Source organism: Colobus angolensis, unplaced genomic scaffold, assembly GCF_000951035.1.
Source record: "Colobus angolensis palliatus isolate OR3802 unplaced genomic scaffold, Cang.pa_1.0 Scaffold101, whole genome shotgun sequence".
Lineage (NCBI taxonomy): Eukaryota > Metazoa > Chordata > Mammalia > Primates > Cercopithecidae > Colobus > Colobus angolensis.
Genome location: NW_012111031.1, coordinates 1,804,335 through 1,828,429, shown reverse-complemented (window position 1 = coordinate 1,828,429; position 24,095 = coordinate 1,804,335). Strand labels below are relative to the sequence as shown.

The following is a 24,095-nucleotide window of genomic DNA, read 5'->3' as shown; positions in this document are numbered from 1 at the left end:
GGAGGCAGAGCTCAGGCAGTAATGTGAGCAGTGGGGAGCAGCTGTAAATATGATGAAGCCTCCTTTGCTCACCCACCACTCACCTCCTGCTGTACGGCTTGGTTCCTAACAGACCATGAACCAGTATTGGTCCACACGGCCCAGGGACTGGGGATCCCTGTTGTAAACTACTTAACACTGCTAAGAAAAACTAAAGAAGATATAAGTGGAACAATATGCTGAATTCTTGGAATGGGAGAATCAATATTGTTAATTGTCTCCAAACTGGATGTATAAATTCAAAGCATTCCCAGTGAAAATCCCTGAAGGCTTTTTTTTTTTTTTTTTTGGTAGAAGTTGATAAGATGATTCTAAAATTTACATAGAAATACAAAGGACTTAGAATAGCCAAGATAATATTTAAAAGCAACAAAGTTGGGGGACTCATACTACCTAATTTTGAGACATAAAACTATTGTAATCAAGGTAGTATGGTAATGGTATCAAGATGGACAATATATAAGTAGATAAAATGGAAACATAAATCTCATGTATCTGGTCAATTGACTTTTATAAAGGTTTAAAGGCACTTCAATAGAGAAAGCAGACTTCTTAACAATTGATCATCCATTCGTAAAAACAGGAAAAAAAAAGCAGAAAACTCCTTTGATTCAAGCCTTGCAACATATCCAAATCCAAAAGAGATCATAGGCCTACTTTCAAGACCTAAAAATGTAAAATTTCTGGAAGGAAATAGAAGAGAACGTCTTTGTGACATGGTATTAGGAAAAGTTTTCATAAATCCCATACCAAAAGAATAAACCATAAAAAAAAATATAAATTGGACTTCATTCAAATTAAGAACCTCTACTCTTTGCAAGAAACTTAAGAAAATGAAGAGTAGCTACCTATTGGAAGAAAATATTTTCAAATCACATATCTAACAAGAGACTTGCGTACAGAGTATACAAAGAATTCCCATAACACAGTAATAAGAGAACAAATAAACCAGTAAAATAGGGCAAAATATTTGAACACGTACTTTACCAGAAAGGACATATGGATGGCAGATAAATGCATTAAAAATGTTCAATATCATTACTCCTTAGGAGCAGATTAAAACCACACTGATATAGCCCTACGCATCTGTTAGAATAAAGACTGACCACGGCAAGTTGAGGGTGGGAAGCAACTGGAACTCTCATGTACTGCTGATGGATGTGTAAAATGGTACAATCATTCTAGAAAATAGCTAGTTTCCTTAAAAGCTAAATATATAGATAGCAAATAACCCAGTCGTTTTACAGGTATTTACTGAAGAGCAATCAAAGTATATGTCTATACAAGGACTTGAACATGAAGCTTTATTATAATAGTCCAAAACTAGAAACAACCCAAATGTCCATCAGTGTCCATCAATAGATGAATGGATAAACAAACTGTGGTATAGCTATACAATGGGATACTTATCAATGAAAATAAATGAACTATTAGCACGTGCAACATGAGTGAAATTCAGTGTAATTATACTGATAGAAGCAGATAAAAATGACATACTGCATGATTCTATTTATACACAAATCTAGAAAATTCAGACATTTATAGTGACAGAAAGCAGATAATAGTTGCCTGGGGATAGGGGCAGTGGAGAGTAGTGGAGGAAAAAGATTTCAAAGGGGCTAGAAAAACATCTTGGGATGATGAATATGTTCATAATCTTGATTGTGGTGACAGTTTTACAGGTATATGTATATGTATAATGTCAAACTTATCAGATTGTACATTTTAAGTATAAGTACATTATTTTATATCATTTACACCTCAATAAAGGTGCTAATAGCAATAAATAGGGGATATTTATTGAAAGGCAGGTGATGATAGGGTAAATCAATTTAGCTTTGAAACCAGGATGCCTGGGTTACTATTTTTTTTTCTATTCACTGGTTATATCACTTTGAACTAGTTAACTCTTCTGGGCCTGTTTTTCTACGTCTAAAATGGAGAAAACTGTTCCGACTTCTGTGGGTTCTTGTGAGCATTAAGTTAGTTTATGAATGTAAAGCACTTATGGTACTCCCTGGTATGTAAGAAGTATTTAACAAATGTTAAGAAATTATTATGCACTGGGCACTATGGGAAGTGTTTTATGAGAATTATCTCATTTAAACTTCACAGCCCTCTGAAACAAGTAACAATATCCTTATTCTTTGTACCAATATCTAAGTAAAAAGGAGAAAACCAAGTTGCAAAGAGGAGGTTTAATTTATCCCAGAGTGGTTACACGGGAGGCAAGAAGCAGAAGCCAGATTTGAGTCAAGGCAGTCAAACTCCAGAACCCACACTTTTAATCCTGTGAGTAGGTGCTAACAGGTGGGGCACTGACTCAAGTGCTAATAAGAAAGTTGTCTAGACAGTGCCCATGTTTTGTGAGCATTTCATTCTATGAGCCATGTGAAACTACTGAAGACCAACATGTTTGGGCAGTTTTCTGAGAGTGCCTCTTATGATTACTCCTGGCAATCATCTTAGTACTCATCAAACCTATTTCTTCTTCCTGGGCACAGAATCAAACTATTTCCCAGCCTTCTTGTGTCTGGTGAGGTCATGTGACTAGTTCTTGCCAATGCAATGTGAGCAAAAGCAGTGCGTCATTTCTAGTCCAAAGCAGGTAAGAGTGGGTGGGCTTTCTCCTTTCTCTACTCTCCCTACTCATTTCTGCTGGTTTGTGTTTAAAATGGAGGAACTCACAGCATGGGAGAAGGCTGCTTCCTCAAAACCACCTGGAGCAGAGCCCCTATTGCTGACCTGTACAGAACCATACTTTATGTGTTAAGTCACTGAGATTCTGAGATTATTTATTAAAGCAAGTAACAGGGCATTGCCAATGTGCTACTCTTATGCCAGTATGTCACTGTTATGCCAATATGTTACTCTTATGAAATATTACCCTTGCTGAAACATTTCATCTCTAAGAATTTCTAAAATATGGGTCAAATATGTAGACTGACTCTTTTGCTAGGAGATGGACCACAGAGTTTTGTAGTAGAAGTTTAAGTAATAGGAAATAATATGTAATTAGTAGGAGATAACATATGAATGGTACATGGAATAAGAGTTTCAATATTTATTTATTTATTTATTTATTTTGAGATGGAGTCTTGCTCTGTTGCCCAGGTTGGAGTGCAGTGGCGCCATCTCAACTCACTTCAACCTCTGCCTTCCAGGTTCAAGTGATTCCCTTGCCTCAGCCTCCTGAGTAGCTGGGATTGCAGGCGTGCACCACCACGCCTGGCTAATTTTTGTATTTTTAGTAGAGACGGGGTTTCACCATGTTGGTCGGGCTGGTCTTGAACCTGACCTCGTGATCCGCCCGCCTCAGCCTCCCAAAGTGTTTCCATATTTAAATTCCTTCCAGGTTATAATATTTAAATATCCTTAATCTCACTCATGGAGCCTGAGTGATGACCAGTGTTCTTCATTCCAATTCCCTGTTGGCCTTTGCTCTGTGTGTATCCTGTTTCTTGGGGCTTTAGTTGTGGACTTCACCTCTTGGCTTTCCAAGATCCACAAGAAACTGAATAATCTCTGGCCATCTCAGATGTATAATTATCTCCTTTGGTTGTTTTAAAACCTACCACTCACATCTCAAAAACCTATTCAATGGGACAAGTTGCCACCATCTGTTTCTCAACTGCCATTTTTTTCTTTCTTGCTCATTGGAAGGTTTGTCTTCTAATTATTTTATCAGCGTCCCATATGTGATGTGTCTTCTTTCACTGTGTCCTGTCTGTACTATGACAAATCATGGTCTGCAGACAGCGCTCTGGTTCCTGGCCCACAGCTGGGTTGCAACTCCATCAGTCTCCCAGCACCAGAGTCTTCTCTTGGGTTTCTGGGGTTCCAAATGAGAGAGAGAAAAAGAACACTCAGCACCCTGGCTTGGGGACCATATGTGACAGCCTGAACACATAGCATTATTTTTATGTTTTCCCTCATTTCTAGTTCTGTGTTGGAACAACAATAACAAAAAAGGGCCAGAGACAGTAGCCTTTGTATTACTGGAGTTCAAGAGGTATAGGGAGAGGACAGTTGTTCATAATGCTGGATAGTGAGGACCTCATGTCATCATCATGGAGTGGGGCTTGATTCTAGGCATCGGGTTCTGAGCACCTGCTGCTTTGGCAGCAGGTGATCGATCACTCAGCACAGCACTTCAGAGGCTATCCAGAGGCTATCCAGAGGGGACTGTGATCCTGTAGCCCTATGCTCCCATTTTACTGATGAGGAAACTGAACCCTAGAGTCAAATTGAGAGTTCCTCAAAGATAGTCAACAGATTGAAGCCAGTCTGAGAACCACTTACTCCTGGTGGCTGGAATATAGAAAGTGAGAGTAAGTTTTTAAAAACTTTTAAGGTAATTTGACAGAGAAATTTTAAGTCATCTAGGCCTATATTTCATATGTCTTTAAAAGTCCAGGTATGTTGTCATTTGTTTTATTTTTTATAATAAACTTTATTTTGGGAACAGATTTACAGAAACATTGAGAAGATAGTACAGAGAGTTCCCACATACTCTGCACTATCTTATAGATAGTGTAAGATAGTAAAATTAATATATTATGTTAGTTACAATTAGTGAACCAATACTGATACATTATGATTCATTGAAATTCATACTTTATTCAGATATTCTTAGTTTTTAACCTAATGTCCTTTTTCTCCTTCAGAATCCTATCCAGCGATACCATATTACCACTGATCATCGTGTCTCTTCTTGATTGTGACAATTTATCAGACTTTTCTTGGTTTCCATGACTTTGAAAGATTTGAAGATTATTAGGCAGGTGTTTTGTAGGATGTCCTTCAATTGGGATTTGCCTTTCTCATGATTAAACTGGGCTTATGGGTTTGGGGGAGGAAGACCAGAGAGCTGAAGTGCCATTTCCACCACGTCATATCAAGGCTACATACTATACACACGACTTTTCACTGTTGTTGATGTTGACCTTGGTCATCTGACAGAGGCAGTCTTTGCCAGTTTTCTTTACTGTAAAGTTATCTTCTTCCCTGTCCTTACTTTCATACTATGCTCTTTTGAAGGAAGTTACTATGTGTAGGCCACACTTAAGGAGTGTGGAGTTGTAATTTATTTTAGTGTACTTGACAATAAATTGGTTTGTGATATATTGAAAATGAAAATGGTCCTCCAACACTGCTCATTTGAGAAGCACTGCTCTAAAAACCCTGCATAAGGGCACACAGAAGAAATGCTGGGACAGAGCCCAAAGCATCTTGGCTTCAGTCCCAGGTCCTGTCATTCCCCAGAGCCTAACTTGTGCATCCATCTAACTGTGGGGCCAATTTGGCTGGCTCTGTAACACCACAGACTACCCCATAACTTTCCATGAATCTTAAGAAGTGCTTCAAGTCTTGGTGGACGTTTCTGGAATACTAGTTTCCTCAAACCTTGATGCATTCATTTGTCAGAGTTCCTGTTTTAGGTGAGGTTCAATGACAAATAGGTTCTGAGATGGAGATTTGTACACAGAAAATTCTTTTGGGGAGTGATAGGAGAAGGACAGGGCAGAAGGAGAAGTCAGATGTCAATGCAGTCCAAATAAAAGCCCCTGCCAATCTTACAGGGAGCTTTGGACCTGGGATGGCCTTTCAGAGTTGCTCTGAAATGAAGCAGAAAGATCAGCTTTGACTGCACCCCTATCCCCCACCAAACCCACCCAACACATACACATTGACCAGGTATTGGATTGGATACTGTCTGTCTTTGGGAGGGAGGTGTCACTGGGAAAGGCGGCCCCTTTAGCCCGTGGACATAACTTAAAAAGGAGCTCAGCTAAGCCACCAGAAGCCAACACTCCTGGCAGCTGGGGGATGAATACTTAGGACCTGATGAGAGATCTGGATGGCACCCTGCAGCACTTGCCGCAGATACGATGACTGTTTTCAATTCTTTTGCCTTTGTGTTGTGTCTAGATTCCAGGAACCAGGAGGTTGTTTGCTGTACTCTCCCTTGTACAGTTAGCTGTCTCTAGTGCCTGAATGCACTAATTGTCCTTTGGGTATGGATGAGGTAATGAAGGAAAGGGATGCTGGGAAGAGAGGCCACATGAGAAGGTTAGTGTGGGCGTAAGACACAATGCAGAGGATTTGTATTTGTGCCATCTGCCTGCTTCTATGATTCATCTGGGTCTGTGCACCCTTGTAATCAGCAGGCTGCAGCGAACTAAGTGTTACTTGCTAAAGAAAAATGAAAGCTGGGACTTCAGCAGGGAGGAAAGTATATGCCTCACCGTGATGAGTGCAAACAAACACACAACATCAGGGAAGCCACACAGAATGAAGCTCTGAGAAGACTGTTAGTGTTTCCCCACCTCCCCCCCCATGCCCCAGGGGAAAAGGTGTAAGTAACAGAATTATTCCAATTGGTCAAGAATTCGTCTTTCCTGTCACTTGTTTCTTGTGGGAGTTCAAACTTGCTCAGTCCCACCCGTTTTGGTTGAGAGTGAAAAGAAGGACATTTTAATTTAAGAGCAGAAGATGGAACTTGAGAGCAGAACAAATTTGGCGAATGTAAATTCTTATGCAAAACCCATGCTTCCTGTACTTGGCACCTTGTTTCCCCGATTCTGCCTGATGTCCATCTCTTGTTCTCATTGCAGTTTGAATTCAGGCATGTGTCTTTCCTCTCAGCTTCACTATGCATAAGAGGATACTTGGCATGAGTGAGCTCATCCTGGCTGACAGGAAACTCTTATAATTAGGCAAAGAAACTCAAAAGAACTGAAGCCCTTTTCCCTCCATGAGCATCTTTCACTAACTGCCCTAGGAGTTGGTGCCTACCGTTTGGATTAGATTTAGCTACGGGGCAGGAAAGGGTTAAAGGAGTTAGAAAGAATTGAAATGAAAATGAAAACTTTTTTCCCTATTAAAATAGCAGAAGTTATAATGTGAATCACCATTTTGCATAATAATCATGGCCATATAATAATAGATAACATTGTTGAGATCTTTCTTAGTGCTGAGCGCTGTGCTAAGCACTTTGTAGGGGTTATCTCATTTTATGTTCATCATGACTCAGTAATGCAGATATTATTACAACCCCTCAAGACAGATGATGAAACTAAGACTTGGAGAGGTTGGGCAAGTTGCCTAAGTGTGGAGATAAAATTCAAATCTAGGTACCAATGTTTCTGAACCACTCCTGTACTGCTTCAGTAGCTTTGGGATGGGATGGGGGAGTGGTTTGAATAGGGAAATGGAAAATGTCCTCACATTGGCCTCCTAGGGAAAAACCCTTCTGAAAAGCAACCTACTGTAGGTTTCCTTCTTGTAGCTCAGACTATTTTCTTTTATGCTAACAAGAGAGACCAAAGGGATGGTTGAGACCTGAACCTTAAGTCAGAACCTTAAGATGGAATCTGGGAACTCTGATATTAACTTAGAGTCTGTGGCGTGAAGATGATGACTGCGGCCATAGATTTGGAAAGATTGTTCCAAGAGGAAATGTGCAAAAAGGAGGTCAAAGAGCTCAGGCTGGATTTTTGGAAGCCAACATTTAAAGGACATGTAGAGGAAAATAAGCCAATAGGAAGGTCCAGAAAGAAGAGTTAGTCTTTCTGTGGTCATCCAGGAGCGAGAGGTGTGTGGCTATGCACAGGCAATGAGGCAAAACTGTCAGGTTGGATGACATCTTGTCTTCTAAGACAGGGGAGATGGAAGGAAAGATCAGAAGAAAGGTGACTACATTAGAAAGTGGAGAGGAAGCAGAGTTAAGGAAGTCCATGCCAGGACCTGTATAATCTTAAGGAAGTAGAATGTTCATTTCTTTGGGGTTTTCACACCCAATTCCTTCCTTCCCCAAGTATCCCATTAATTGCTACACCTGCCCCAGGTGGCACTCAAGCAGGAGCACCCCAACCCAAGAGTAATCCAGCTGTTGACCTTGACAAAATCATGTTGGCTTGACAGACAAAGAAAAATGTGTCTATGCCTTTGCTGGGAAGCTGCTGATAGAGACCATGGCTGCATCACTGCCAACTCTCATGTGGCTCTGTTGATAGGGGTTTCACCCTCTGATGAACTTCTCCAAACTTTCTTGGAAAACCAGTTGGGCAGTTTTACCTTTTGTCTACTGCCTTGGATGGATCTCATTTCTATCCCAGTTTGGGGTTAAGTATTTTCTGGCTGCTTCCTGCCCTTGGAGCATCCAGAGACAGGTGACATGTGGACACTGCTCACTCCTCTTTCTACTGGGAACTTTGGGCTGAGGCCAACTCTTGTGAGCACTAAAGTGCTTGGGGGTTGGCAAATTCAAGGTTAACACTGCCTGACATCAGACTCCTGTGAGATATCCTACATCCAGACTCCCAGAGTGGGAGCTTGCAGCCTGGCAGGTCTTCCTTTTCTTCATGTTCTGGTGCCTGCCTCATTTATGTGGCTACTAGGTGAATATTTTGTACTTTGAAAATATATGAAACCCATTGGTCAGTGGAGTAGGAGAAACTCAGGTTCAGACAGGATTGACTTGTCCAAAGTCACATGACTGGGGTTTGAACCCAGGTCTTCTGGTTCCTAGTCCATAGCTCTTCTCATTTTTATCATGCAATAAAAGGTAGCTCATCACAGAAATGTAAAGAGAAAGAATGGCGACCTCTCTCCTTTCCCACAATTCTTACCAGTTTTGTGTCTCTTGCTCCCAGTTAGACAGGATATAATTGACTTTGACTCTTCATGGAGGGGTACCCATAGTTCACACTCATAGCTAAAACCAACTCAATCCCCTGAATCATTTCTATTTACAATCTATTTCCTGGATTTAAAAAATTAGTGAACAGATCTCTTCTTTCTGCAGATAGGAATATACCCTTAGGACAACAATCCTGGAGAAACTTGACTTAAATTTAAACCAGATTATAAAACATTGGGGACAGGCACTGGTGGAGGTGGGATGCGATTATCATAGTAACTCAGTGATGAGTGTTTAGTGTAGTCTATTCTAAGTTTATAACAACGCTGGGCATTGTTCTATTTTACTGCACAGGAAACTGGGTCACAAAGAAGTTAAGTAATTAACCCAGGTCCCTAAGGTTAATTATGTTAATTAAGTGTCAGTGCTGGATTTCAAATCTTGGTTTAACTGGCTCTGATGGCTGTGGTCTTTCTACTACCCAGTGGTTCTCTAACTTGACATATAACAATTTTCTGAGAAGATTATTTAAAAAGCAGTTTCCACCCAATCCAAGGATTCTGATTCAGCAGGGCTGAGGTAGGTTGGGGAATCTATATTTTTAAAAATGCCCTCAGTGGTTCTGGCATAAAGTGTCGGGAATTCCTGGAGGAAAAAAGCAGAGAGGTGGGGGGCAGTGGGTACAGATGGCAGCTTCCTGTCTTTGACAGCCTGGGGCTAGGCCAGCCACTCTCCAAGCCTCACAGCCTCCCTAGACCTGGTCAGGTGTCCTCTGTCTGCAAAGGGTGGGAGGCCTAGGCAAGCTGTGCTGGAGGAACTCGCACTAAGACAAGGCTCCCTAGTGTGGAAATCCCAAGTTCACCCAGAAGTTTCAAAGTTAGGGATGTAGTTTCTTCTCTGTTGTTTTCCTTTCGAAGGAAGACCCATTTCCAACTATACTCTAAGCCCAGAGGTGGGCCCTTCCTTGTCTCTATTCTTAGTGTTGGCACAAGTGGCCGGCCCAGGAAAGTGCCTAGTGTTCACTGAATCATGAATGGTGGAGGTCACCAATCATGAATGGCGGGTGTTCAGTCCTGGTGAGTTAGGTTCAAGGGCTTCCCTTTCTAAGTGTCTCCTGTTTGAGAGTTACACTCTGTCTGGGGAATACCCTCTGGAATGTAGCTCTGAGGAACACATAGCTGAGGGTCCCAAAGTAGCCAGTTTTCTAAGGTGCATAGAGATGAGTGTGTGTGATAGTTTTTTCCTCCCTGATATTTTACAAATTGAATCTCATTTACTTGTGGGAAAATGCTATAGACATTAAATTTCTAATCCAGCCAGCCTATAATTACTTCTTTTCTTTAGCCAATCACTGATACTTCAGGCAGCTCCTTTCCAATCCAGAGTCAGCAGCAAGTATCATTAACTTGCCTTCTAATATTTCTCCCAGATAATTAGTATTAGATGAACAATCAGGAGATTCTAAGAGCCTAAAGCTTAATCAAAGAATCTGGTCTTTTGGTTCCTCCATATCATCACATGCCCCAAGGCTCTAATTTCCCATGCCTACAAACCTCAAAAGCTCAAGTAAAGGCCTCTGATGATTTTCCATAATGTGATTCCATGTGTTATGGAATTCTCTGCTTAGCTTCCACTTCCAAATGTACACTACATTTAAAGTAAGCCAACATGCAGAGACACAAGATAACTCACCATCCTGATAATCGAAACTTTATCGTTTACCTGAGTTTCCTCCTCCTCACTCATGTCATCCAGAAAACTGAAAATGGTCCAGGCACAAATTAGTGAAACAGGTGGATGGGAGACGTGAGGTGGTCTTGGTGGTTATGGTGACCTGGCGGGGGCATGCCCTCCCCAAAGGAGACAGGTTCCATTTAGACACATCCAGTTTGTTCCAAGTGATAACACAGGCGAAGGGCTGGCAAGTGTTCTTGTTCTTCAGGAGAAGCTGCAAATATGAATGAGATCTCTAGATTTAAAAGATGTGGTGTTATAGATCACCCTTCCTTCCTTCCTTCCTTCCTTCCTTCCTTCCTTCCTACCTTCCTTCCTACCTTCCTTCCTACCGTCCTTCCTTCCCTCCTTCCTTCCCCCCTCCCTCCCTCCCTCTTCCCCCCCACACTCCTTATTTCCTTGTCCTACAAATGTTGTTTATGTCCTCCCCAAAATTCAAACATTGAGGCCCTAACCCCTCTACCATGTGATGATGATGGAGATGGGATCTTTGGGAGGTAATGATGGTTAGATTAGATCATGCGGGTTGGGCCTGCATGGTGGGATTAGTGGTCTTATAAGAGGAAGAGAGAGATCTTTTGCTTGCCTCACATGCATTCACTGAGGAAAGGCCATGTGAGGCCATAGTGCGAAGTTGGTGACTGTAGCTCAGGAGTGAGCCCTCACCAGGACCTGAATTCACTGGCACCTTGATCTTGGACTTTTCAGCCTTGAGAACTGTGAGAAAACACATTTCTGTTGTTTAAGCCACCTGGTCTATTGTATTTTGTTAGAGCAGCTCAAGAAGACTAACACAGTTGATCATAAGTGCTGGACAACAAATTATATTCTTAGATCAGATGATTGCTGATCATTTGCCTCCTTTGTTGTAAAAAGGGCATTAAAAAGTGAAATTAGGGATGGACGAGTGGGTACAAAAGGGAGAAGGAATTAACACAATTTTGAGGTAACAGCACACAGGTAGGGCTGGTTGGCTGTTTTCTAAACAGCTGTGCTCGAAGTAATACTTTAGCAAGATGGGGGCTTTGGAGCTTGCCTGGGAAGGCTCAATTTCCTTCCCTCCCTCCCTCCCTCCCTCCCTTCCTTCCTTCCTTCCTTCCTTCCTTCCTTCTTTCCTTCCTTTCTTCCTCCCTTCTTCCTTTTTTTCTTCCTTTCTCCCTCCTTTCCCTCCTCTCTCTCACTCCTTATTTCTTTGTCCTACAAATATTTATGGATCATTCCCTCCCTAACCGCCCCCCCACCCAACCAACTGCACTAGGCCCCTGAGAATACAAAGGAGTAAATGACTTGGTCTTTGTCTTTCAGGAGCTTTAGGCTCGCTAGAGCTCTGATCTGTCTAAGTGGAGCTGTGAGGGAGGGCAAGTTTTCAGGGCCATCATTTCTGCACCCGTGACCTGGGAGTTGATATAGCACTAGTGGCTGCTCTGATTCAGAGTCAAGTGAGAGGAGGTGCTTGAATGCTGCTCTCCTGTATCAACATCCGTCTGCTAATTTAGATCAGAATTGATTATTTGGTTTTGGGCAGCATGGCAGAGGGGAGAAGGTTCAGAGGGGCCTCACTGCTGAATCGCTTTCCTTCGGGCAGGTTGGATTGTGATTGCCACGCAGTGAAAACATCCATAACCCTGAGTGGTCATGGGTTTGAGTATGTGTAGCCACTCCTTCTGTAACTTGGCTGCTGGTGGCTGGTGGTAACGAGGACAAAGAGAGACGAGACTCTTATGTTAGAGAAAGGTAGTGTTTACAATAAAAGATACCTTGTAGCATTTCTATAAAAAGTATTCAGACAAGTAAACGACAGTCAGTAAACCATCTACTAGTGTGGCCCACCCAAAGCCCATTCATGTATTTACTCAGTAACCTATCATTGTGGAGGGCATTGGATTAGGAGCTATGGATATTAGTGATTAAGCTGCAGGTCTTGCTTGGTTTGGCAATTGAAAAACTGATTTTTCCCAAACATTGTATCTGCATATCTTGGCATCAGGAAGATAAGGACCCATGGCTGCATAGGTCTGGGGGGTAGAGCAAAGGGCTTCTGGCATTTAATCTCTGTTAAAAATACATTTCAAAATCATTTTACCAGCATATCAAGCTGTAAAATATATTAAGTTAAATGAGAAAAAAAAATTAGAGATGTTAACTGTTAAAATCTAGAGTATTTTAGTTGAAAGACTGGGACATGAAAAGTAAATTTTCAACTTGAGAACACTTCGTCTCAAGGGAGGTTAAAAAAAAACACACCTTAAAAATAACAAGAGCTTCAAAGAAAGTGTTTTATCACTGGCAAAGCAGGTGGTCCCACATTTATTGTATGCAGGGCTCAGGGAAGCTTAAACTTGAAATGCTTAATGATTTTTTAAAGTTCTGCTAAAAGACATTATTTTGGGATAGAAAAAAGTCTATTTATTCCACTCTAGGTACTCTGAAGCAGGGTATGGATTCTGTTTTCATCTTCCAATGCAAGCATGTTTCCACAGGGTTGAGATCTGGCATGGACAACTTCAGCCTGAAACGATTACTTTCTGGAAATTTGCAGTGAGTGGAAACAGTCATGTAGAGCTGTGGATCTTGCTACCTGGATCAATAACTTCTTCTAGTTAAGATTCTTGCCAAGGAAAAGCAAGGAATATCAAATTTCATAGACCTAATGAACCACTGGAAACTGTTTGCACCCATGTGTGCAAAGATCGCTTTTTATGATTTATACAAACCAAAGCACTCATTGGAATAAGAATAATAGCTAATGTTTATCTATCATTTGTTATCCTGGCCACTGTGCCAGGTATTTATATACAGTGAGTTATTTAATCTCTGCAACAACCCATGGGTAGGTACTATTATTTTTCCTTCTTTATAGGTAAGAACACTGAGGCACAAAAATGCTAAATTACAGAGTGGAATCAATGTGTCGCTCGTTTAGAAAATGAGTCAAGTTCCATATGTGTGAATAAATGTGAACATTCCCACTTCCTTGTCACTTGGTTTTCTTTCTCAAGTTTGGTGTGTTTGCTCTGTGTTCACAGGATAACAACTTCTTAGTGCTTTGAAGAAAAATCAATTTTTTTTTCTTAAGAAGAGACTTTTGAAACTCACCATATGAATTCAAGAAGCATAGGAGAAAATCGAATTTCACAAATGGGATACCAATAGCTTGGAAAAATCCATGGCTTTCGCAGAGTTTGTTGTTGAGGGAACCCTGTCTTTCCCAGCATCCTTTACGTTTCTTCCTCAAACAAAAGGTAACGAAATGCAACCAACTGACTCATTTTCTAAGTGAATGACATATTTACCCTACTCTTTAAGTTTAAACTCTTAGCAATTCCCCAATCCTTAGTTCCCATGACATGTAATGTTCTCTTCCTAAAATGTTTGGCCAAGTTGGGGAAGGTGGGCATGGTAGTGAGAGCCTGTAGCCAAGTTCCAAGGTTCACTTGAGGTCAGAGGTTGAGACTAGGCTGGGCAATATAGCAAGACTCTGCCTCTAAAAACAAAACAAAACAAAACAAAAATTAAAAAAGAAAATGTCTGGTCTCCTACAACCTGGCCTTTCACCGCTCATTCCCAGCCATGCTCTGGGACCACCTCTCTCCTGTGCTGAGGAAGGCTGAGAACACAGTGCTCAATCCATCCTACATTGCTGCCTTTGCTGTGACAGTTTCCCCTGGTCTCTTCCTCCTCTGAGTCTAGCTCGAGGGCCACTTCTGAACAGCTGCAGAGTTGAGCTGCTCCTCAGTACACTTCACTGTTGAACCAACCTGGGCCACAGGTGTTACAGTAAGGTTGTCTTCAGAGCCTCACCCTGAAGGAAGAAAGTCTGTGAAGTTTCTGGCCCTGGCATGAAGCTGCAGAATCTTGGTGAATCAAGCGACTTCTCCAAACCTCAAAGAAGGCACTTTGAAAATTGTGAAGCACTAATTGAAGGAGAGAAGAGTGTCAAGGATTCTATCCTCCACTTACTAGTAGTTGTCTTATTTAGTTGGGACTACCAACCCCCAGATAGCCTTCATCCCTGGAAACGTGCCTGAGATGCATGTCTCTTCACATGCTTGGGCCTTACAGAATGTGCCAGAAGCCGGGGTTAAGCAGTGTCAGCTGGATGAACACATCTCAGTGGCGAAGGCTGTTGGAAACTACCACTGTGTTACATTTCACTTTAAACTCCTCACCTTGAAGTGAAGCTAAGCCAGGCCAGAGAATTGAATGGATTTGCCGTTGGCCACAGTATGAGGTGGTGGAGTAAGCGGAAGGAGAATGTGGTATGTGTTACAGGCTTTCAGTATTTGCCAGACTATGTATGGTCTTTTAAAAAATATATACATACATTGCACAAAGAGTTTGGCATTATAAAAAGAATCTTTTAAGTACCACAGTCTTTTATCCAGAACATTATTAAGAACTTTTTATTAAAAATTAAGATGCCTCAGAAACCATATAAAATTTTAACAGGCTCTACCTTTCCACTTCGCCTTTTCCAGGGCACCTCAGGAGAGGTGGTAGAATTCTCGAACAGTTGGAGAGCTCTGCGAGGAACATTCTACTTTGCCAATTTGTCCCTGTATTGGCCCAGGGCAGCCATTTACCACCTTGTTTTTGGTTATTTCAGCTGCTGCTAGGCGTTCTCCTTCAAACACACCTGCATTGCTGTGAGGACACTGCCCCACAGGCGGAACGTGGTGTGTTTCTCAGAGCTGCGGACTGTGGGCTGTGGGCTCCCACAGCCCTGTGTGTGTGAGCCCATGGTCACTCACCGAGCTCTTCCGAACTTCTCTGGTTTCCTCTGACTTCTCTTCTGGACTGGGAACTTAGGTACAGGACTGGCCTCATATGTATTCATCAGCGCAGGTCCCTTTGTTCAACTCAAATGAGTACCACATGGGGTTTCTTCTTTCTGTGGGCCTCAATCCCTTCTGTGCTCGTCTTTTACACTAATCTGCTCACATGGGGAGAGTCTTTCAAACTTTTTCCTGAATGTACCTCTTTTTATTTTCAGGAGACCCTGTGCCATTCTAGGGTGCTGTAATTTGACAAATAAATCCTTGTCCCACTTTCCCCTGCCCTGGTTTCTCACCTGCATCCTGGCCTTTCGTTCACCTGCCATCTTTCGGAGTGGAGAGTGCTCACCCTTCAGCCTCCTATTCACTGCAGTCCCCCAAATTCCCTTCTCTTGGGTGTTCTCCTTTATCACTTTCATATTTCTCTAATTCTAATAGCAAGACTTCAGGCCCAGCTTGAGAAAGCGTGCATTTTCCTCCTTCGTGTTCGTACAGTCCGTTGGACATCCTTACCATCAGCTCTTGTTGGTTGAAAGACCTGAAAACTCTCAACTGGCCATTTCCTGAGGTTCTCTTTTCTGTTCATGGAGAAGCAACTGAAGCCCTTTAGTCTGGGTACAGTCAGGAATTTTCTGGATTGCTGCCATTATTCTTTTATTCAATAAACATTTGCTGAGTCCCTTCCATATAAAAGTCAGTATCCCAGGGTCTGGGGATACAAGAACATGACCAAGGCCCTGCCTAAAGGGGCTTGCAGGCTGGTACGTGAGACACAGTGACACATATTGCCTTCTATTGGATACCAGCTCAATAGGTTGGAGTGGGAGCAGGATGTATGGGATGCTCCACCCCATGACAGAGGATGGACCACCTCATTCAGTAAGGGAAGGGGTGTCAGGGAAAGCTGTCACCAAAAATCCCTAGTTGAACTGAGCTGTGAAGCACCATGAGTCATTCGCCAAAGTCAGCCAGAGCATTCCTGGTGGAGGCAGCCACACAGGCAAAGGCTCAGAAGTGTGCAATGGGGTTGGCTATGTCCATTCTTTTTATGAATGTTGTCAAAGCTTCAGTAAAATTGCCCCTGTGCGTTTCTTGCCTGCCCTGCAGGCAGAATGAGCTGTGAGTGGGTTATCAGGAAAGGTCAAAGACTGCATGGCTGGTGCGAGGGGCTGCGGGGCTGGGCCAGGGAAGGGGGAGGGAAGGGTGAGTCACTTGAAAGTTTTGTGTGCTGAGACATGGCTCTTAAAGGAGTCCTGGGGTTTTTGCAGAGGAGAAAGTGCTTAAAGGCAGATTATGCAGCCAACAGTGAGCCAGTAAATGGTTTCACTGGGGCCTATATTGGGACATTTTGGCAACCTTCTTTATTGGGTTTGGGGTTCTCTGGCTATCAGATACCTTTCTGTTCTCTCCTTGTGAATTCCCATGAGGGGTTTAGGGTAAAAATGTGGAGCTTTTAAGTATCTTAATGTGATTTCAATTGCATTTTAATTTTTAATAAAATGTTGAATAAAGTTCTGCTCAAAGAGCCACAGGGATGAGAAGATTCTATTTAATAGGAAGCCCAGTATTTTCATACTGGGAGATAGATGGGTTTAACAAGACCCTGGTACATCTCTTTAGAGTAAATGCAATAAATGGTTCTGTTGGAATGGGAAAGAAGGGAGGTGCATACATACATGCATATATCTTATTTTTCTGTATAGCCAGTAATTCCACTTTTTGGAAGCAACCGCCGAGCTTTTGGCATCTTTGACTAATACCCTTCTCATATGATAGTTACACTGCTCCAAAGACGGTACAGATATCTGAGCCAAACATTTTTCTGTTTCGTTTGCAAGAAATGGAACTGACAGATATACCTGTCTATTTTGTTTCCAAGAAAATGTCTTGTTAGAAATGTGTGAAAATATATTATATGACAGTTGCTGAAAATGTTTCAGATGCAGCAATAAACTGATTGTGGTTTTTGGACCAGATGTGCACCATGTTTAGAATTTATTGTACTTCTCTGTATTCTAGCCCAGTGCTTAAGTAAATAGAGAGAAGTGCTTCGCTTTTCAGTGAGACTTCTTATGTGGATGAATGGCATTTTCCTCCATTTCATGATGGGAAATTATAGGAATCATGCAAATTGGAAATAGTCGCTCACCTCACACCCATTGTGTAGCTGAGAAGACTCAAACTAAGGGCCTGCGCTGTTTTTGTCCTGACTCCCGAGGTTAAGGAGAAGACTTAGCCTGCAAACGTCTATAGCTTAACTGTGCCGCGTTTTCTGACTCACTTAGAAACTAAAGAAATGCACTTAATGTCTGATTGTAGTATTTTAAATCCCTGCCTTTTGATCTGACGCATTGTAGAATCTAGTCAGAACTCGATTAATTAAAAAGGCAGGAGACTTTTTCATGCATACCCCTGTGAGACTCCAGGCAGCCTTTGCCAAAGGTGTTAGACATTTGTTTTTCTATGTGTGCTCAGTAAAATGGCTTCTAAGTGTAGAAATGATCTGTGTGTTGTGATTGATCTGCTTTTTTATGCTATCTCATGTTCCATTTCACTTCTAGAGGCATGTTGATCTTAAATAGTGAAAGATTTGTCTCGTTTCTTTGCCAAGGAGGATTGTGTTTCCAGCTTTTTGTTAATTCTGGGCATTTCAACCATTGCTGCTGATAACATCCTGCTTTACTGTGCTAGGCATTCCTTGGACCCAGGACTGGGGTAAGACATGGTCCTGCTCTCAGGGAAGCAGTAGGATAGTTCTTGAAGGGCATGAAGTCCAGGTGCTTCACACGGGAGACCTCGTTTAATGCTCACAGAAACGTTAGATTTTGCAAGCGGTGAGGGTGTTAATTTCTTTATTTAAAACAAAATAAAACCAGGCATCTTGTAGCTCAGATATGAGGATCCAGAACTAATAGCTGCTTGACTACAGAGCTCATGCCCTCCCTCCAGCTCACTGCTTGACTGGTTGGATAGTCAAGACGTAACAATGAACATAAGGCTAGAAACGTTAGGAATAAAGGTTAACATAGGCACTAGAGCATTAAAATACATTGTGGGTTAGAGAAGGGTCATTGTGTACATGTAGTCAGTGAAGGAAGGCTTTGTGGAGGAGACCTGAGCTGTGTTTGGAAGCCTGAAGATGAGGACAGAAATCACAGGCATGAAGGCACCAAGGAGGATGAGCTTGCAGGGTTGACCAGCTACACCAGACTGCCAGGGTGCAGACCTGGAGAGTTGGGGAGAGGGGAATAGGAAAGAAGCGGAAGATGGAGGGCAGGCTGTTTAGAGTTCCATGAGAAACTCTGTGTGTGTGTGTGTGTGTGTGTGTGTGTCTCACATGTATGTCAGGAGGGTTTACAATGTGAAGGAAATATGCCATTTAACTAAAAATCAAAATGTTTGGGGGATATACGATGCTGAAATTTCCCATTGTAGTCAGAAAAGGTGGTGTTTTAATAACGAGGAGAATGTCATGTTTCTTTTCCTATCAGAGAATAAAATAAGTCAACCTCTTTGCTGAGTTGTAAGTGGCTGAGTTGTTGGTGAAGTGAACAAATTCCCTTTGAGTTTCTTTGATAAAAGGAGGCAACAGAGGAGGGGAGATGGGGCGGGTAGAGGAGGACCAGTGTGCAGACCAACACAGCCCCGCTGTTTGTCTGATTATCTGAAAGTGCTTGGAAACTAGGAGGCAGATAAAAACGTATTAAAAAAAAGAGAAAATCCAGAGGAAAAACCTGGGGAGCCCAGGGAGCATGCAGGGTAGCTCTAAACTGGGATTTGGGATGAGGTTATCTTTTTTCTCAGAGTACAGCTTTTTAAACATTTCCAACAAATATTCACTTATGCTACCAGGGACGGTAGCATAAAGTGTGAAGGGATGAAATATAGTTTCCTTTCTTTTTTCCTTTTTGCTTATAGGGAGATACCTAGCAACATTTAATACAATTTAAAAAACACTTACAGAAATTAACAACATGTGATTTTATAATGGAGCAGAAAAAGAAAACCTCTAAGATGGAGTGAGTGACTTAGGAATCCTGATGTAGCCATCACAGATGCCTGTCTATTGATAGGAACCCAGTTTCAAACACAGAATTTAAATTTAAGAGAAAGGTGTACACCAAATTCACGCCTGATTTTTTCTGGTGGCTTGAAAGGAAGTAATGGAGTTTTAAAAAATGTGTGAACAATTGATATGAAATACTCAATGTGTGTACAATCATTTACATGGCAGGCAATGCACTGCATGCTGGAGCTAAAACAGAAAGGCCAGGGGCTTTCAATCTATTGTGGGAGGCAGAGAAAAGAGTAATACAAAGTGATTGGTGCTACAATATGCAACAAGAGGTGGGAATGTTAAACAGGACTGATTTACTAAGACTGGAAAAATCAGGGAAGGCATTATGGAGAAGATTTGAGTGGGTTTTGCAGTATAGATAAGAGTTCAGATGGAGGAGAGAGAAGTGAAATAAAGGAGAATGGCAAGGGGCATTGTAAGTGGAAAGACATACAAGGAAAAACTCAGGCATGTTAAAGTTTACCCTCTACTTGGGGAACAAACCATAGGCCCCCTTTTCAGATTCCCTGAAACTAGTATTTCCCTAAACCAGATTGGGAAATGCCACTGTCACTTTGAAGAACCACTGAGTTGTTTTTTGGTTTTTTGTTTGTTTGTTTGTTTTTTGGTAGGAGAGGGGTTTAATCTGGACTGGACTGGAGGAAAGGAACTGGCACCAGAGGGGAGGCTGGACAGATGGTGGAACTGACACTGGGACAGAACACAGAAAACAGAATCTAATGCTAGTAAAATCTTTGTTACAGAACTTAACTTTGTGTTGTAACCCCGTCTCCTCCACTGGCCTACAATGCAAGTTTCTTGCCTTAGTCATCTTTGCATCTCTGTGCCCAACACAGTAGGTGTATTAGCCTGTTTTCATGCTGCTGATACAAAAATACCCAAGGCTGTGAAATTTACAAAAGAAAGAGTTTGATTGGACTTACAGCTCCACGTGGCTGGGGAGGACTCACGGTCATGGCGGAAGGTGAAAGGCACGTCTCACACGGCGACAGACAAGAAAACTATCAGATCTCGTGAGACTTACTCACTATCACAAGAACAGCACACTGGTCCCTCCCACAACATGTGGGAGTTCAAGATGAGATGTGGGTGGGACACAGCCAAACCTTATCAGTAGGTTCTTAATAAATCTCTGTTGAATGAATCAGGGGAAGAATGAGCTATTGTAGTTGTTTGGTTAAGAGATTGCGATGCAGGTATAAGCCTTTGTGGGAATCTTGGAAAAGGTAAGATTTTGGGGGGTTAGAAAGTAAGAAAAAGTAAATATCTTAATCAGGCTTAGACACAGCTCTCACTTTTGATATTGACTCTGATAAAGCAGCATGATTAATTTCTTTGTTAAAGTGCTGTTTCATGAGGATGTATTTTCTATAAATCACTGATGAGTTCTTTTGTCCACATTGAAATCTTATTCATATGAGACAGCGAAATGTATAAGGAAAAGTACTATTTAATATATTTAAAAAGATGGAGAAGTGAATTAGTGATGATAAATTATGAGCCTTTTGGTGTGGACTGACAGTTATTTTAGCAAGTAAAGGAAACATTTTCTTAATGCTTATCACAGTAGATGTGAGACAAAAAGAAGACAAATCTCCATTTACAATATTTTTTCTTCCAAAACTTCACAATGCAAGATTTACTCTAAAGCCATAACTTAAAGAAAACTAGATGAATGTTTCAGCATGCATTATCACCATTATCACGTTTAAAATGGCAGAAGCATAGTGCCACCAACTCTGCTTTTGAAAGATGGAGGTACCCCAACTTCAGCTTGGCCAACATCATCTAGACAAAACGGAGAGTGAGACCAAAACCAAACTTAGTGAGGCCCAAGTGTCCCAAAGCAGTGTGTTGGGGCAATGTTTTGAAATTTCAGCTGAGGGTTTTTCTAGTATTTACTGGGTTCCCTTGATTCTTCTTCCATTCAGTAAACTAGGTCAGTCTGGCTTCATTGTCTTAGGGAAGGTCTGTCATAGAGCAAGTGTAGAAAAAGAAGTCAAGTGTTGCCTTTTGAATTCCAAAAGCCTAGGTCCCTCTAGAAAGTGAAGAACCTGGTACAGATGAGCTAAAGTACCTGAGCTGTGAGGGCCGGTTTTCCACCCCAAAGCGGGTAAAGATTCCTTGGTGTCAAGAAGCATCAGGGAGTTGTGGGAACATATTTGGAAGTGTCTGTGTGGATCATCTCCGAGAAAGAGGACTGGTGTCCAGTCCCTACCCAGACTAAACCCTGGGAAGTGCAATTCCAGAACCCCCAACAGAATTGTGGGAGCTGTGTTTACCCAGGGCCTGGGACTCAGTTTCTGAGTAGTGCTCAAAGAAGACATGGTTGTACAGTGATGAAGGGCCTTCAGTCGTACCAGTTTCCATGGGAAGAATGATTCTTTGAGCCAAGTAGATGGGCTTTCGAATAGCCCCACAGTTTCTCACACCCCAGCATGGTGTGGAGTGGTGAGTGAATTACTGGGCACCAGAGAGGAGTGCAAGGAGAAAGAAGAGCAGAGGCAAAGGTGGGAACATGAGCTGGGCAGCAGTGAACTTACTGCATGGTAGCCAGGACCAGGTGGGCCCCGGGGCATCAAAGCAGATGCCACTGTGCTCGGCTCAAGATGACTGAGGACCCAAGGTCCGCTACCCCATCCCTGCCTGCTTAGCCCTGCTCAACCCCTAGAATCCTCATGTGACTGAGATTAGGCTTCTGCTACCTTGTCACAGGCATGGGCTCTCAAAATAGAAATTCAGCTGTGGTATGGAAAAATAAAGTTACATTTCTTGGACACATGAATCTGGGGACTGAGATTCAAGCCTGCTCTTTGTATAACAAAGAAAACTTTCATTTGATGAAATCTGGCTAAGAACGGGCACTTCTCTGTCCTGCAAAGATCAGTATGCCCTTAACCTCAGGCAAATACAGAGACGGGTTTGTTGAAAAAATACACAAAAATCTCTCAGAAACCAAGCAGAAGAGTAAAGCAGGGTCTGAGGGGATTCTTGGAAAGTTAAAAATGACCTTCCTTCTCTGTCGTAACGGGCTACGTGGGCGTTTTGATTTTTCCCTGTGTGCCTTGCCTGTCCCTCTTCATTCCAGAGTCTTCTGCCACCCCAGTCTGCGCAGAGACTGTGATGGCCTTGCCCCAGGCCTCACACCTGTTCAGTTCTAGCAGTCACCTCACAGATAGAGGAGACTCTTTTGTGTCTCTCAGGTCAGTGTCCAACTAACCAGAATCTGATTGGCTCCCTGTGGTCAAGTGTTTACTCCTGTCCAATCACTGGCTGGAGTGTTTTGGTGCTGAGTCACAAACCACATGCCGAGCAGGCAGGGCAGGGCTGCCATGTTGCACAACTGCAGAGTGTGCCTGCCAAACAGTACTCTGGGAGCGGCTCCCCTGGATATGTGTGGTGCTCATCCTGCATGGTGAGAGGCAGTGATCCTGACTAAAAGTCCTGCTCTCCTGCTTAGCAAATGTCATAAAATGGTGGAACATAGTGTTGTCGCTGTTTGAATTGAGTGAACATCTTCCTAACATATGTTGAGTGGCCATATGAATGCATGGAGCAGGACTAGGAGAGCTGACCTTGGCATACTAAATGTTCACGGTGAGCAGATGAGGCTGCCTACTCGGGTGGTTCCCTGTTTAGCACTGTGGTTTGGAGAGCAAGCTTTGGTGTTCAGCACACCTGTGTTGACATCCCAACTCTGTCTCTGAAAATGTGACATTGGTCAAGTTACTTGATTTCTCTGCCTCAGTGTCTTTATCAATAAAGTGGGGATGAAAATTTCTACAGGAATTCTCAAAAGGAGTCATTTAAACAACTTAGGCCAATTTCTGATGCTTCATAAGTGCCCAATAAGTGTCGGATGTGACTTATGTCATTATTATCTCTAATAATTCTATTATTAGTGAATTATTTCACTAAATAATTTTTTCCACTAATTTATTTTGCTAATTATTTCACTAATTTTAATTCTATTAGTGAAATAATTCACTAATTCACTAATATATCACCAATACTAGAATTATTACAATTATAGTGAATTAATAGAATTAGTGATATATTAATATAATAGATTAGTAATATATTAGTATAATAGAATTATTAATGATATATTAATAATGTAATTATTAATGATATGTTACTGAATTATTATTAGTGAACAATTATTAGTGACTTGGTGATTATTAGTGAATTATTAGTAATATTTTAGTGAATATTAGTGAATTGTAATACAATTAATAATTCTATTATTAGTGATAATAAACAAGATGCATTTTACGGTCTTAAAATGTTAATGACCCATTATATGAAAAGCATTTATTTATCTGCATTCAAGATACTATATGTTTGGTTAAGATCCCTATAATTAAAATTAAAATCAGAATCACAATATTACACCAACATTGATACAAGTAATAATTAACAACAACAACGATGATGATGATTAAAAACCTGGATAAAATTTAGTCTCAGGCTTAGTGTGCTTTGGGTATGCAAGTATTTATCATATTTGATTTTGATTTTATTTTAAAAATTTTGTCTTGACTTTTTTTCTTAGCATCTTGACCCTTTTGTGACATCTAGCAGGATGTATTTTTTTTCAAGATACATGTTTCACAAACAAAATATATGTTTATATCTGACTGTACCCAAGCTGCTAATTATGGGCATCTCTTTCTATAGCTCACTATTAATCACTCATGTCTTTGGGGTTATATAGAAAACAATTTATGTTACAAAATCAAATCCTCCCTTAAAAATGTTTGCCCTGGAAGTGAGGCGGGAGGAAATCACAAACTGTTATTATTTTCCCTTAGATGGATCTAAA

The 24,095-nt window shown here is 41.6% G+C and overlaps 1 long non-coding RNA gene across 1 annotated transcript in view; it reads left to right on the top strand.

Moving 5' to 3' along the window:
• LOC105509765 overlaps positions 1–24,095 on the top strand; it is a 225,027-nt gene that overhangs the window by 101,996 nt on the left and 98,936 nt on the right. The window contains exons 3-4 of the long non-coding RNA XR_001001477.1: positions 2,252–2,255; positions 19,887–19,995. This is a non-coding gene — a long non-coding RNA (uncharacterized LOC105509765). The remainder of the gene's footprint in view (positions 1–2,251; positions 2,256–19,886; positions 19,996–24,095) is intronic.